Below are 15,371 nucleotides of genomic sequence, written 5' to 3' on the forward strand. Positions count from 1 at the left end.
CCATTAAATTGTAAGTTCCCTGAGGTCAAGGACCATATTTATAGTTCGCATTTATATAGAGCTTTAAGGTTTGCAAAGTGTTTTACAAATACCATCTTATTCTGTCCTCAAAACAATTCTGTAAGGAAGGTGCTATTATTATCTCCATTTTACAAGTGAGGAAGTCGAGTCTTCCTGACTCCAGATCCAGTGCTCTCTTCATTGTGCCATCTTGCTGTACAGTGCCTGGCACATAGTAAATGCTTAATAAATTCTTGTTGACTGACTGAATTGGAAAGCCAGAGATGGATTTTCCTTATAACTTATGAAATTCATCAATTGGATTTTAAATGAATGGAGTTCTGGGTTTCAGTCTGTACTTTGCCACTCAGTATGGTCTTCATGTTTCTCATCTTTTAAAATGAGGAATTTGGGTTAAATACTCACTGAGATTCCTTTAATTCTTCAACAATGCACTCAATTCAAGATGGGGTTCCTTACTGATGGTAATATCCTTCACATGCTTCTGTTTGCAAATATCCTTGTGCTCATTACAGAATATGTGGACTCCTCAATGAAAGTTATTCAAAAAAAGATTAACCTAAAAAAATGTACATGAAGAACTAAGACATGAGGTCCATGGGATGGGCAGATTAGTGTGTTAGTTTAGTAATATAGGCAGGGCTCCTCACAACCTCTAAATTCTTTGACTCTGATTCCATAAACAGAGGTGCTCAACTTCTCTACCATTGAATGAACTCCATGGTGATGGAAAATGAGAAAAGACTTGACTTATTTGGGGGAATGATGACAAACCAAAGGGTATCTTGTTTGGTTTCTGGGGCAGGTTAGTAAAAAAATTAAGTTTTTGAAACACATGCACATTGTCTTCTGGTTCAGTTGTGGCCATCTCCAATGATGTCTCAGACCTACTTGTAAAGGCATCCGGGTGGTGGAGAGTGCTGAACATGGAATCAGGAAGACCTGAATTACAAAAAGGCCTCAGATACTTACTCCCTCTCTCCCTTTGAGTAAGTTATTTAACCTCTCTCTGCCTCAGTTCCCTCATTTGAAAAGTGGGGATAACAATACCTACTTCATAGGGCTGTGAAGAAAAAATGATACAGTATTTGTAAAGCTGTAAAGAACTATATAAGTATTAGTTATCATTATTAAAGTAGCTATTTTCAGTGGAAATAAGCCATTTGTTCCACTTACAATAGCCTTTCTCAAGAGACTTTGGCAAAAATAAAAGGGTAGGAAGGATGGAAAGGCAGAGACATTGAAACGTTAAAGGGAAGGGTTTCAGGTACAAAATATCTTAGAAAGGTTCTGAGGTTTGAATAGTTCAACTGCATATAAAGAGGACAGCAAAAACAAAGAACTTGACTCTATGGAAAATGCTGTATTCTTATCCGTTTTCCCTAGACACTTATTTGCATCAGACTTCAACTGGACTCTAGGAAAGATAATTGACTGAATGGGGACTGGTCACCACAAGCCAAGGAAGAACCCTCAGTGGAAGAGGATAGATGTCTTCTACTTTCTTCCTAGGGGTGACAAAGCTCAGAGCTGAGACTCTGAGGGAGTCAAAGTGAAGACCCTTTTGCCAGTGTTAGGCTAATAGTCACTATCCCCACCAAAATATAGCCCTTGAAAAGAAAAAAGCACTGTTACACTTCTTTTGAAAATACACACCACCACCCAGTCCAGCCCAGCAAGTAAACCACAGCTGCCCATCCAAGGGGAGTTCAGTGGATTGACCTGTGCAACGCAGACTTAGAAGCCTCAGAAGAGCCTAGCAGCCAAGTGACCTGTTCATCCTAGTCTGGCAACAGCTGCCCAGTGGCAGAGAAATCTGCCTGCCCTTGTCCAGTTGTTGCTCAGTGATTGAATGATCTTCCTGGCCTAGCTCGGCAGCAGAGGAGGGACTTTCCTAGCCCGGCAAGAGCCATGCTCAGTGTCTGAATAACCTGTGCAGTCCACCCCAGGAGTAAATAGTCAGATCTGGTAAGGACCTAAACCTGTTGCTATCCTCCAGTAGGTCTTTCTGAAAGCCAGTCAGACCTTACTTTCTAGCTGTGTGATCCTGGGTAAATAAGCTATCCTTCTGTCTCAGTTTTTTCATCTCTAAAGTGGAGGTAATAATTGTGCCTACTTCCCAGATTGTTGTGAGATAACATTTATAAGAAGCTATGTAAATGCTAGATATTATTATTGCTAAATGAATTAATTGCTGCATAATGCTAGAAATGCAATGCCAAGACAGCTTTATCCTTTAGGTGATTAAGAACTCCATGAGGTGAATAGAAATATTATAGAGACTGATTAGAGTGGGTAGGGTAGGTAGACTAGAATTGTTTGATTTTCTTAATATCCCCCTTTTTGTCTGTGGAATACTTACCATAATTTTTCCTGACAAGTTAATGGAAGGACAATGTGCCTGACCAGCCCGCAGCAGAGGCCCTAGCAAGATTATCTAAAGCTATGGACTAATTTTAGAGCGGAAGTTTACGTGACATCAGAATAACTGAGTGAACTCAGTACTCAGATTTGGTGAAACAAACGCCAAAGTAGTACAATGATGAACATCAACCCACTTCCAATGTTCATTTAATTAGCAAATTTCATCTTGGAATTCGGATGTTGCATGTAGTTGTCTGGTCTCTGGAACATCTTTTCTTGGGGAAATCTGGAAAATGATGCTCAGGGGCCACTCTTCAGCAGAATTATTTTTCTGGTTCCAAGTTACTTGTAGAAACTCCTCAGATGTTCTTGCTAAAATCTCTTACAAAACAGATCTCAATGCAAGTTGGCACAGCTTCTCAAATTTTCCTCCTCCAATAACTAGTTCATGTTGTGAAAACCAGCTCAGACTTCTGAGTTCTGATCTTATTAACAATGGAACTGTAAGGGGAATATCAAACTAGGAGCCCATAGTTCATCTGAAACTTCAGAAAATTTAAGTCTTTATATATCCCATTAGAATCATCTATATTTGATATGCTGGATTGTCTGATCTTGTTGTTTTCTCAAACATTTCCACTTTGATTCTGATTCCTTTAAGAGTATTAGATGATATAATCCTGTACATGAACACATAAGTAACAACACTCTTGTAGGAGGATGCTTTCCACCCCTAGGTTCAATGGCTACACGAATGAATTTGGTTATAAGAGGCTGACTTTACTCTAATTATAAAAAAAAGACTTGGGAGGGCACTTAAGAAATTAATTCCCAATTTTATACAGAAAATAGTGTATATCACCTGAGTAGAAAATGTCAGCTGTTAACCAGTACTTTTCGCTAAGATGACGAATGGTACTGAAAATCTGTTCCTTAAAACAGAAGAGGTTTCTGACTTTAATCTCACAAATTAGTAGATTCATATCTTTGTTTCACAATGTTGTTTTTGGGGGTTTTTTTGACTTTGTCCAATTATTCCCATAGCATTCTGAAAGAATGAGTTATTTCAGGGGTTTAATCTTATATAGGGCCATGTAAGTATTAGTAGGCAGATGACAAGCCAAAGCACTAATTTATTTACCCGTTTAATTGTTTGGGATATGAAATGACTACACATTTAAAATGAAAACAGTAAGAGCTTACAGACTTGCATTGTGCTCGCGTCATCTCCTGACCACTTGCTCTGATTGTAGAAATTTGCTATAAAAGAAAAAAGCAGGAATCTGATTATAATAACACTAAACTGGCCCTTCAGGCTTAAGTCTAAAGGCACATATATGACAGGATAAAGCACCTTTAGCTCTGTTTGACTTCAGGTAAGAGTCACAGTTGACAACTAATCATGCAATAACAGTTCCACCTTCTCAGAAATTGGAATAGCCAGGTGGGAAACATTCCTGTTCAAAAGGAAGTTATACAATGGGGAAACTGAGCCAGCAGCATCTTATCTTTGGCTGTGCCAAGGTTGTCCTCTCCAGTTTTGCTCGGATACAGACCTCCATCTGTAACAGTTCAGGATCATATTCCCTCTGAGAAGCTGATGGCATTTTTCTCGAATGGTAGATTACTGATTTAATGATCCATCAGACAACTACACCTGAATTCAAAACTCAAAACAATATCAGTTACAATCCTAAGAGATTTTATCTCAAATAGCAAGTTTCACTAATTATACCTTAGGGCTAAATATAGTCAATTTTACTCTCATAGAGTTGCAATAAGCAATAAAAGTTGACCAGACACACACATAAGAGATTTTCACTTAGTATCTTTCACTTTTTTTCCTTTTCCTTGAGTTTAAACTCATTCTGGTGCAAAGATCAATCTTTGTGATAGAAATCCCTTCTATGTAATAAACTAACTTGTAATTCTCAGTAAACCCCGTTCCTTGTTTGGGAATTTCATCACCTATGACAAGCTCTTTTTCCATGGCTGATAACCTTGCTTACAAGATGCTTACAAGAAACCTGACAAGTTAATAAATTAAGGGGAGTCGACGAGGTCTTTTTGGGTGTCTTTTCCCATATCAAAGTTTCCAATTTTGCCCCTTTTCCCATAATTTGTCCAATATTTACTGAGTCCCATCACTCAGTAACGTATCCAACTGGTAGGATTTTTTCGCCCAAGCTATTGCAAGCTCCGGGGGTTCTCAGGAGTGCTTGGGTTTCTCCCTCCTGTTCCCTTAAATAAGTTTCTCTTTTGTTTTAAAGAGGAAACAAGACGGTTCTTAAAATTCAAAAAGAACTTAATCTATTACAAAAATGAGTAGGAGTCTCATCTAATTTACAGTCAGTTTTCCAATTTTGATGCACACACCAATTAAAAATGTTATTTTAAAATCGACCATCCTTTAGTTTGTAAGACTTCCTAAATTCTAATTCTTTGTTTCCATCAAACTTAAGTACTTTTTGAGTGCTTGCTTCCCAATGCACACAAATCTTTTCTCTTTTGTGAGCCAGGAAAGGGTTAAATGCTAGTTATATTTCAAAGTGTAAATCTTCCCCTTCTCCCACTCCCTCCCCCCTTAGAACTTTCACTGACACAGCCCCCAGACCTCCCTCTTGATAATCATGCAAATGCAGGCTGTTTACTGCTGGAGCTTTAAAGTGACAGCAAACTTTTTTCCCCTAAGTTTTCAAACTCTCAAATCTTCTGCTCGTATGGTCAATGCAAGCAGATGATGACTTTCTGCCCAGGCTCTTCTCATTCCCACATGCTTAAACTTTCCCACTTTTCCTTTTACATATGTATCTTTTAGTGGACTTCAAAGCCTCTTTAAAACAGCTTCTCTCCTACTCTGACCCCATACTTCTCTTACTTCTACTCGCTATTACCAATCACATCTCCAATGACCTTCACTTTACTGAATGTATTCTGTCTGTCTCTCTCCCTCTCCCTCTTCCATTCCCTCTTTCCCTCTCTCCCCCTCCCTCTCCCTCTCCCTCTCCACCCACCCCTCTGAGGCTGCTGCAGTCAGGGAGGGAGGAAAAGAAAGAGGGAGAGAAAAAGGCTCTTTCTTTCCTGTGTATCATCCTCTGAATCTTCCCCTGCATTGCTGTCTGCCCAGGGTCCCCCTCAATTGCAGTGCATTCCTAGCTGTTTCCAGTCAGTTTTCTCCCTCCCAGGTGAGTAAGATAGCTTCTGACTTCTCATTTGCATTTGGGTTTCTCCATAACTGCCTCCCTGCTCCTGACAGGGCTTCAGCAGCCATCAGATACACACAGACCACAGCAGGGGCGGCCCTCTGCCTACCTTTCCTACTAAAGCGAGGCACTCTCAGTTCTTTCCTAAGTCGCACAAGCCAATCTGTGGTTGTCCGGGCATTCCCACACTTACAGTCAGTCGCATGGGGAATTATCTCTGGTTAACTGGCCACACCTCCACACATAGCTGACCATTTCAGGGATTTCCCCCTAAGCCTGTTTCCTGGGCTCCGGGTAGGTGTCTAGCATTCAGGTCACCCCTCCCTGTAGTGATGTGGGTGACAAGCCCTGGTCTTTTTTCCAAACCCATTTCTCCGGTATCCTATTTGTGAAGTCACTTGTAAGGACATAAGATTTGTAGGGAGCAGACTATCCTACCCCAATTGTAAGGCCATATTTAAGGGGACTGATCTGTTCTGCCCTGATATGCCAATTGTGGGGAAACAGACCCTCTGAGACAATACTGAGATACCAAGGAAAGAGGGGCCTGTGCCAGCTCGGTAGTGAATATATACAAGTTTAGGAGGGTTTGTTAGGTTCATTGGATTGTTTGGAGGAGTTTACTCACAAGACCCAGTCCTTGGGGGCAGGAGGACAGAATGGTGTGGTGGATCCCTGTGTCAACCCCAGTTCAGGAATCATATAGAAACAGTACACAGACAGCAAAGACACCGAAGAGCCCATGGGATAGCTGGGCCTTCTTTTGTTACTTGCATTTACTCAAGGTAGTTTACATTCTTCTGTGGAGTCCTGGGTCACCTTTCCACTTTGGCCTGCCCTGCCTACAGCTAGCCACAGAACCGTTAGCTGCCCCTAACCGGCCTCTGCCTGCATATTTTATAATCTAGAGTCAATCAGACAATCAGTGGTTGTACACTGCTTCTCATATACATGTACACCCACATCTTTGGAGTCCATTTTAAAGAACTTATTTTTTAAAAAAGGCACAAATCAGCATATGTTTCCAGTGCTGTGTCATTTCCAGTTTTGGTCACATCTGTTTCTTGTATTGCTTTATTCAAGATTTCTGTAATAATCACATCCCAGAAATTATTTTACATTTATACATGAAACATTGTTGCAAAAGGTTAAGTTACGGCTCCATTCCCTTAGGTGAAATGGAAGAAGCGTTGAGGTTAGGAAACCAATGGGAAAATAGCAGGTTCCCCTGAAAGATTATATTAAATGGATGTTGGCTTATTGATATAAACTGACAGACTGAGCCAGTGTCCTGGAGCTGTTGTTATGTACTTTAACGGAGACCCAGACCCAGACAATCCTAGTGGGAATGGAGGAGGAAAAAGACTTCTGCTCTTATGCATTTGACAGCACGCACCTAGATACCACTTCATTTGCTAATACTTGAGACTATTCCTTATCTTGTGGTATATTTCATGTGTTTTATTTTAAGTGGGAGAAAGATTTATTTGCTAGCAAAAGGTGTCTTAAGAAATAAGAATAATAAACACTCCTCCTCCGATCATAAAATGCTAAAAGGGGTGTGCATTACCTCTCTGTTCTGATGAGATTCTGTCAGTGACACTCAGCTCCCAGGGTCGTGCTTTGCTGGCCACATGAACAGCCAGATCTTCAAATGACTTACAGTTTCAAGCCACTCAGCACTCGGTGGATTTAATTTTGACGAGCAGGAGCAGGTGGGCGCCGCCTGCTGCCCAGCCTTGGTGAGCTGACCCCAGATGACTTCGTTCCTGTTTGATGGCTACAAGATAAAGTGAAGGCTTCATCACGGAACTCAGGGAGTTACATCAGTTGTTCAGGTGAAAGGTGGAGGAAGAAGGAATGTGCTGATAGAGGAACAAACAGGTGCAGTGAAAGCACAGAATAATGTCGGTCTCCCTCTCTCCCCTCTCCATCAGGGGTGGTCACTTGAGAGGATGATTTCTGGTTAGCGGGAATTGATGGCACCCAATGGCGACTGGTACCTCTAGGTACTCCATACTAGGGTATGGAGAGGGTGTGCTGATTGCTCTGGATGGGCCAGTATCAGGGGGTTATAAAGAAATAAAAGTATGCTGATTTTGGCTAATACCTGGTCAGATTGTTCTTATTTCAGGAGAACCAACCAGGAAGAGTTGGCAGTATCCATAAATCTTCAAATTTTAGTTTTAGTTTTTTTTGTTTTTGCTGCCAGCTCCTTTCCTTCCTTCCTTCCTTCCTTCCTTCCTTCCTTCCTTCCTTCCTTCCTTCCTTCCTTCCTTCCTTCCGCCATTTTTTTCTTTTGACTACTCCCTTTCCTGGACAACCCTCCTGGCCTTGGGTGGAGCTGCTGGCATTAGAAATCTTAAAGGTGCCAACAGAAGTTTGGCTGCCTTTTGCAAAAAGAGACTCAAGGAACTGCAGAGGAAAGAGCCCTTGTTGGAGGAGTTAGAGGTCTTAGGCTCCTCTATGGGGTTATTCACTACCTAGGTGACCTAGGGCAAGTCCCATTACTTTCCTCATCTGTAAAATAAAGGGGCTGTGTTAATGACCTCTAAAATTCCTTTCAGCTCTAAATTTAGGAACATGGGGATCTAAGGAAATACCCCCTTTCCCTTCGTTCTCTGTTATGTTAATACATGAATGAATAAATGAATGAATGGAAAGGCTTGTAAAGAGTGCTTATCATGTGCCAAGCTCCCACTAGGTTCTAAGACCACACCAACACAAAAGCAGACAGGCCCTGCCCTCAAGGAATTTATATTCTAATTAGGAGAGATAATATACAAAGAGGAGTGGCCTTGGGGTCTCAAAACTAGAGAGCTGGAGGCTTTGTGGCTCCGCCCCCCTCGCTGAGAGGGAACAGATAAAACATCCATTTATTATCCATCTGTGTTCAGCGTCTGCAGGTGTTGGAGCCAGATGAATCATTTTGGTAATTTGAGTAAATTGTTACAAATCTGTGATTAAAGCTCATTCTTCAATTGCAATAGGGATAATAGACCTTTCTGGGGAATAAAAGTCACTGGATTAATTATTTTAAAAATCAAAGCCAATCGTTCTTGGTATCATTCCTTCAAATAACCTTGTTTAGGAAATGGGTTTCTTGATGATTTTATAGATGGGGAAATATGATTATGAAATTGGAATCCTGTTCACAATCTTTTCCTTAGAGCAGGGGTTTTTAACCCGGGATCCAATGGAGATTTCAGAAGGTCCATGAATTTGAATGGGAAAAAAATTAATATTTTTATTTTTACTAACTTCTAACTGCAATTTAATATTTTCTTCAATTATGATTATAGACAAAAAAGCCCAACAGTAGTATTAGCAGCACCTGGAACTTTGTTAGCAATAGAAATAACAGATATTTTCATATTCTGTTATATATGTTGCATATATCTTAAAATATTGTTTATATTCACCATAATTTCAAAATTAATTAGTCCCACTGCTAGACTAAATATAATCAGTCGTCCTGTCTACAGACTGCATTTCAATATACTTGATTCCCTTTATAATAGTATGTATTTTATTTTATACTTTTAAAAACATTATTCTGAGAAGCAATCCATAGACTTCCCCAGACTGCCAAAAGGATTATTATTGTTTAGTCATTTTTTAGCCGTGTCGGAGTCTTTGTTTTCTTGGCAAAGTTACTGGAGTGGTTTGCTGTTTCTTTCTATAGCTCACTTTACAGATGAGGAAACTGAGGCAAATAGGGGTAAGTGACTTGGCCAGGCTCAGACAGCTATAAGCGTCTGAAGCCAGATTTGAATTCAGATCTTCCAGTCTCTAGGTGCTTTATCTACTTTGTCACCTAGCTGGCCCTAATAGGGACAATGACACCAAATATATTAAGAACCCATGTTTTAGAGCATAGCCTCCATCACTTCCTGTGTGAGAACTAAAGCTATTTAGCTGTTTTCAGTGACTAATAACTCACTTTTCTATGATGCTTTATAGTTTAATACTTAACTGATATCTAAACTGCAAACCGGAAAGCACTTTACATTGTCTCATGTAATGCTTGGGATAACTCAATGATATCAATACATATTATTATCCCCATTTTACAGATGAGGAAACTGAGGCTCAGAGTTTAAGTGATTTGTTTATAATTATATAGCTAACAAGTACGAGAGGTGGGATTTGAACCCAGGTCTTATGGAAAAGGCCCAATCCTATGTAAAAGGAGAACTTTTACCAAGACCACACTGAGCTAGGCTTATAGGGCTTTGTCACTGGCTGCTTCCCAGGCAGTTTAGGTCTAAAACTGGGACAAAATGAGTCACTCATAATCCATTGAGCATTTAACAAAATGAAGTTTACTTAGTCATAGTGGGGAAGAACATTCAGAGCAGGGAAGAGACATCCATCCAGGACAGAGCACTCCTGTTGAGGACAGCTTCCCAGGGTTTTCTGTGCTGTTGGTTTGTGGTCAAAAGTCTGAAGACCAAGATCCAGTCTTGACCATTCTGACTGTTCTGTTTTGTGCCTCGGTAACTAGGAAGCTAGGTCAATGGCTCAAGGACAGTTTTAAAACCTTGTGAAGTAAAACTAGCTTAATTTGGAAAGGGGGAAAGGAGGTGAGGATTTATTTTCACTACTAGAATTGTTCCATAAGCAAGGCTGCAACCAATGAAAAGATTGAAAGGACTCTAAGTGAAGATCCTGGATTCAGGAAAGAAGCTGCTACCATGCCTCTCCAACAATTAAAATATGAGAGCAACTTTTTATTTTTTGGAGAGGTAATTGGAGTTAAGCTACTTATCCAGGGAGACACAGCTAGTAAGTATCTGAAGGTGGATTTGAATTCAGGTCCTCCTGACCTCAGGACTGGTGCTCTATCCACTGTACCACATAGCTACCCTGAGAAAACTTTTTGGATGATTGATAAGGAAGAATCCGAGGTGATGCCTCAGAAGGGAGTGTAAAAGAAGAGAAACAGACAATTAAGCCTGAGAGATCTCTGAATGCACGCATGGTACCTTGTAGCAGTATTTGGCTACCTAACAATGTACCCCTGGTTTACTTAACTGGAACCTATTTGGGCTGGAGGGGCTGGAGGCAAAGGCAGGCACATTTTACCCATGATATGAATGGCTTGCTCTATGATGTCTATCCTTGTGGGGAACACAGAAGAAAGGTAGAGTCAAGGACATGCAAATGTATATTGTACTTTTTCTATCTAAGGGGAGTTTGATACCCCCAGTCGCTTGTGTAAACACACTTAAATTAAAATGTTCTCCCTCCACCCCCTACCTTTACACCCCAGGATAGCATCTACAGCAGATATCTTGGGGTCTTGGAATGACAGAGCTCTTGGGCCTAAAGAATTTGAAAGCTTGGTGTAATTTTTGGCTGCTCTCCATTTGCTCTCCACAGTCAGTCATCAAAACCTGTTAACTTCTCCTTTGAAATGTTTTTCATATTTGTACATTTTTACTACAGCCAACCTAGTGGGGCTTTCTCCACTTTATGTTTCGACTAATGTAGTAATCTCCCTCCCTTTCACTTTCTTCCTCTCTAATTCATTCTGCAGTCTGTGGCTGGAGTAATTTTCTTGAAACACAGCTTTCACTGTATAACTCTCCTGTTGAAGAGTCTATACTAGCTCTCTGTTACCTTTAGGGTCAAGTCCAAATTCTTTTGTTTGACTTTCAGGTAACTCACTTTACTTACCCAATCATTCTTCCCACTCCTCCCCCAGTCATATTAATTAATCTTCTTTTTGTATTTCACACAACCCTTCTCCTCTTCATTTCTATACGTAGCTCATGCTATTCTCTCAGTCTGGAATGTTTTTCCCCTTTCCTTTCTACCCTTTAGGCAACAGGTGAGAATGTAAGGAAGTACTATGTGACTGATGGAAAAAGAAATGGCAAACCGCTTTAGTATCTTTGCCAAGACAACCCCTTAAATGGGGTCAAAAAGAGTTGGACACACCTGAAAAACTACTGAACAGCAAGAACTATATGGCCGAGCTCTTCAGATGAGCTTCACTTGCACTGAGAAAGAGGAGATATGTATAACCTAGGTTTGTATTGTACTCAACTTTCATGCTGATACTGCTACCCTGTTCCCCAACTTTCCTTCTTAGAGATGAACACTGGGGGCCAGCTTAGCTAGTACAATTCAGATAATGAGTACTAGACTAAAGCTAATATACTGTATCATCATCATCACCACCATTATCATCATTTATTCCATCTTTTGATATATTAGGGGGGCTGATATCAACAGGAGGCATTACCCAGACTGATACTAACAACTTGAACGCCTCTCTTCCCTCCTCTCCTCCCTCCACATCTATATTTACCACAATGATTGCCCAAGGGAAGGGCAATAGGGATGATTTCCCAGAAAAATACCAGAAGATGGTATTCCCAGACCACTTCTACATGTATGTAGTTCATGTAATGCTCATGTAAGCTGTTTGTCTTCAATGTCTACTATAGAGAAGTGAAGTAACTTGTTTGAAGTCATGGGGGTTTGTAAGTAAAAGAACTAGAATTCAAAGCAGGATCCTCTTGGTTCAAAGCCAGTGCTCTTTCCATTACACTATTTGTAGGGTATATGAGGTAAGTGACCTCTTTGTATTTTATGAATAAGGAAATCACAGAGACCAAGATATCCTTTATCCAAGGTCATGATCATTGAAAAACTTTCTTTAGATTGTTTTGTTCTTTGTCTCTAAATGGATTTTAGTGAAACAACCCTTTTCCAGACGAAAGCTGTGGAAGATAGCTACCCTACACAAGAGAAGAGTCATATAGGATGAAAAGGCCTGGATACACTGTGATCTGTACAACTGAAGGGAGTACCCATGAAAATGGAAGCATGCTTCTACTGAAATATTGATGTAATGAACTTTTAAGAGCTATAAGTCATAAAGTGTGGCTATTTCAACTCAATAATATCCTCTATAACATAATCTCTCATAAAAAAATAAGTTGTATTAGGTGAGTTCCTATTAATGCTAAGTGATTCCATGATGTTTGAAAACTTGCTGTTGGTGAGTCATTTTGATCATGCCCAACTCTTGGTGACCCCATTTGGGATTTTCTTTGCAAAGGTACTGGAGTGGTTGGCCATTTCCTTCTTCAGCCCATTTTACAGATGAGGAACTGAGGCAAACAGGGTTAAGTGACTTGTCCAAGGTCACAAAGCTAATAAATGTTTGAGGCTGGATTTGAAGATGAGTATTCCTGACTCCAGGTCCAGCACTCCATTCACTCTGCTCAATGTCTCATTAAAAAAAAAAATGCATTTTGTGATTCTCTGCTAACGCTAAATGATTCCATGATATTTGAAAACTGCCCTTGCACAAAACTGCCCTTGCATGGACCCTTGACAGCAATAGATCACTGAACATCAGACTCCTTTGCCAGGAATTCCTGACCCTGTCTAGAGAGGCTCTTGGAACTCTTTAGATTGTTTGCATTGTTCAACTAACCACTTTCGCATCACTCTCAATACTATCATTTTCTCTGCTTCTTTCTTCCCAGAAACTGAACCACAAAGCAGTAGAATCCCAGAACTGGAAGGGACCACCGATGTCATCTAATGTAAACTGTTCCTGAAGAAGAATCCTCTGTACAATAAATGAATAGCCAGTTTCCACCTAATGATGAGGGAAAATTCTCCTGAGGCATCCCATTCCACTTTGGGATGGCTCTAATTTTTAGGAAGTTTTATTTTCATCAAGCCTAAGTTTACCAATTTGTCATGTCTACCTAGTTCTGTCTTGTGGGGCCAAGAAGAAAATATCTAGTCCTTCTTCAAAAAGGAAAGCTCTTCAAGTACCTTAAGATGCCTCTCCTGTTCTCTCTAAGTGTTTCTTCAGGAAACCATTTCTAGCACCTTCAGCTATTGCTCATTTGGCAAAGTCTTAAGTTCTTTCACCATCCTGGACATTCTCCACTGGATGTTTTTGTGCTTCAGTCCCCCTGGTGGCTTCTCTTTCCTGCCCTGGGGTAACGTGCATTCCCTGACATACCGAACTTAGCTTACTTAAATGAAATAACCCAATAACAATGGAAAATGATCAACTAATAGATTTAGTATTACTGAGCTAGATGGAGCACCTTAAATGCCACTGTGCTTATGTAACCCAAGTTTTTTGGAATAAAGGATTGTGCCTTTGCATCATGCATATCCATGGGGAAGAGGCAGGGATAGCCGGAACTGGATGCAGAGGAGGCACTCAGTGAACAGTGGAGAGACCATCATCATCTTCCTGTTTACTGCATGTAGCAGATTTCCAAGTCATGCCTTATGAGAACTTTACATTTTGATTTTTCTTAGAGAAGTCCATAGAGAAATAGGGATATGAATCTCAGTCTATGTGTTTCAAAAGACATTGTAGTTCTTTGTAGGAAAGGCAGCACAGCAAGGGCAGCTCTCTGGGTAGTTATGTGGATGGAGTTTTGAGCTTAGAGTTATCTTTCTGAGTTCAAATCTGGCCTCAGACATGTATTAGCTGTGTGATCCTGGGCAAGTCCCTTACTCCTGTTTGCCTCAGTTTTCTCATCTGTAAAATGAGCTGGAGAAGGAAATGGCAAAGTACTCCAGCATCTTTGCCAAGAAAACCCCAAATGGGGTCACAAAGAGTCAGGCGTGACTGAAATGACTCAACAACAACAACATAACATAGAGAATCAAATAGCGAACCTGAAGTGAAGGAGACCTGTGTTCAAATCTTGTCTCAGGTGTTCATTATCTATGTGACTGTGGATAAATCATTTAACCTCTCTTGACCTCAATTCTTCATCTATAAAAATGGAGGAATTGGACTTAGTGGCCTCCAAGATCCCTTCTAGTTCAGTTGTTTTTCAGTTGTATCCAACTTTCCATGACTCCATTTGGGGTTTTCTTGGCAAAGATACTGGGGTGCTTTGACATTTCCTTCTCCAAATCATTTCACCAATGAGGAAACTGAGGCAAGCAGAGTGAAGTGATTTGCCCAGGGTCATACAACTAGTAAGTGTCTGAGGTCAAATTTGGACTCAGGTCATCCTGACTCTAGGACCAGCGCCCTATTCACTGTACCACCTAACTGTCCCTTGTACATAAGAACATACAAAATAAATAGAAGGTAATTGCTGGGGGTCACTAGCTTTTAGAGGTGAGGGGATCAGGAGAGGATACATGTAGAAGGTATCACTTGAGCTGAGTTGTGAGGGAAATGAAGGGTTCTAAGAGACAAAGGTAAGAAAGAGGTGACTTCCAGGCATGAGGGACAGTCTATGCAAAGACATGGAGATGGGATATATTGTCCTATGTGAGAAATAGCAAGAAGAATAGTTTGTCTGGGATTAGATAAAAGGGAGTAATTTATAATAATGGTATAAATGTAGGTTGGAGTCACTTTGTGAAGGGCTTTAAATGCTAAACATAGGAGTTTGCATTTGGAAACAGGGAGCCACTGAAGTTTTTGAGAAAGCAGGGGACATGGTCTGATCTTCAGGAAAATTCCTTTGGCAGCTATGTGTAAGATCGACTAGAAAGGAAAGAAATTTGAGACAGAGAGAACAATGAGTAAACTATTTTGCAACTTTTCATTATTGTGGAACTTCTTTCTTCATGTTCTAAATGACATTTCTCATGATGAAATATCAATCAGCCCACGTAAGGACACATCAGTCTTTTCTATCTTTATGCCAAGAGGATTTTTGTGACTGATTAAAGAAGGCTATCCTCAGTACTTTGCATCATATGTCAGAAGCTGCAGTTCTTTAAGTACTACCACACCCCAATTAGTGTCTAATCTTGGTAGCATCT

The 15,371-nt window shown here is 40.4% G+C and overlaps 2 long non-coding RNA genes across 2 annotated transcripts in view; one reads left to right on the plus strand and one right to left on the minus strand.

Moving 5' to 3' along the window:
• LOC140501356 (uncharacterized) overlaps positions 1–15,151 on the plus strand; it is a 31,535-nt gene extending 16,384 nt beyond the window's left edge. The window contains exons 3-4 of the long non-coding RNA XR_011966148.1: positions 1,408–1,989; positions 13,097–15,151. This is a non-coding gene — a long non-coding RNA (uncharacterized lncRNA). The remainder of the gene's footprint in view (positions 1–1,407; positions 1,990–13,096) is intronic.
• On the minus strand, positions 3,518–5,775 carry LOC140501357 (uncharacterized). The gene is made up of 2 exons (XR_011966149.1): positions 5,698–5,775; positions 3,518–3,645 (listed from the first exon to the last, which is right to left on the minus strand). It is a non-coding gene; the product is annotated as an uncharacterized lncRNA (long non-coding RNA).
• Positions 15,152–15,371: the final 220 nt, after the last annotated feature.

This window comes from Notamacropus eugenii, chromosome 4, assembly GCF_028372415.1.
Source record: "Notamacropus eugenii isolate mMacEug1 chromosome 4, mMacEug1.pri_v2, whole genome shotgun sequence".
NCBI lineage: Eukaryota > Metazoa > Chordata > Mammalia > Diprotodontia > Macropodidae > Notamacropus > Notamacropus eugenii.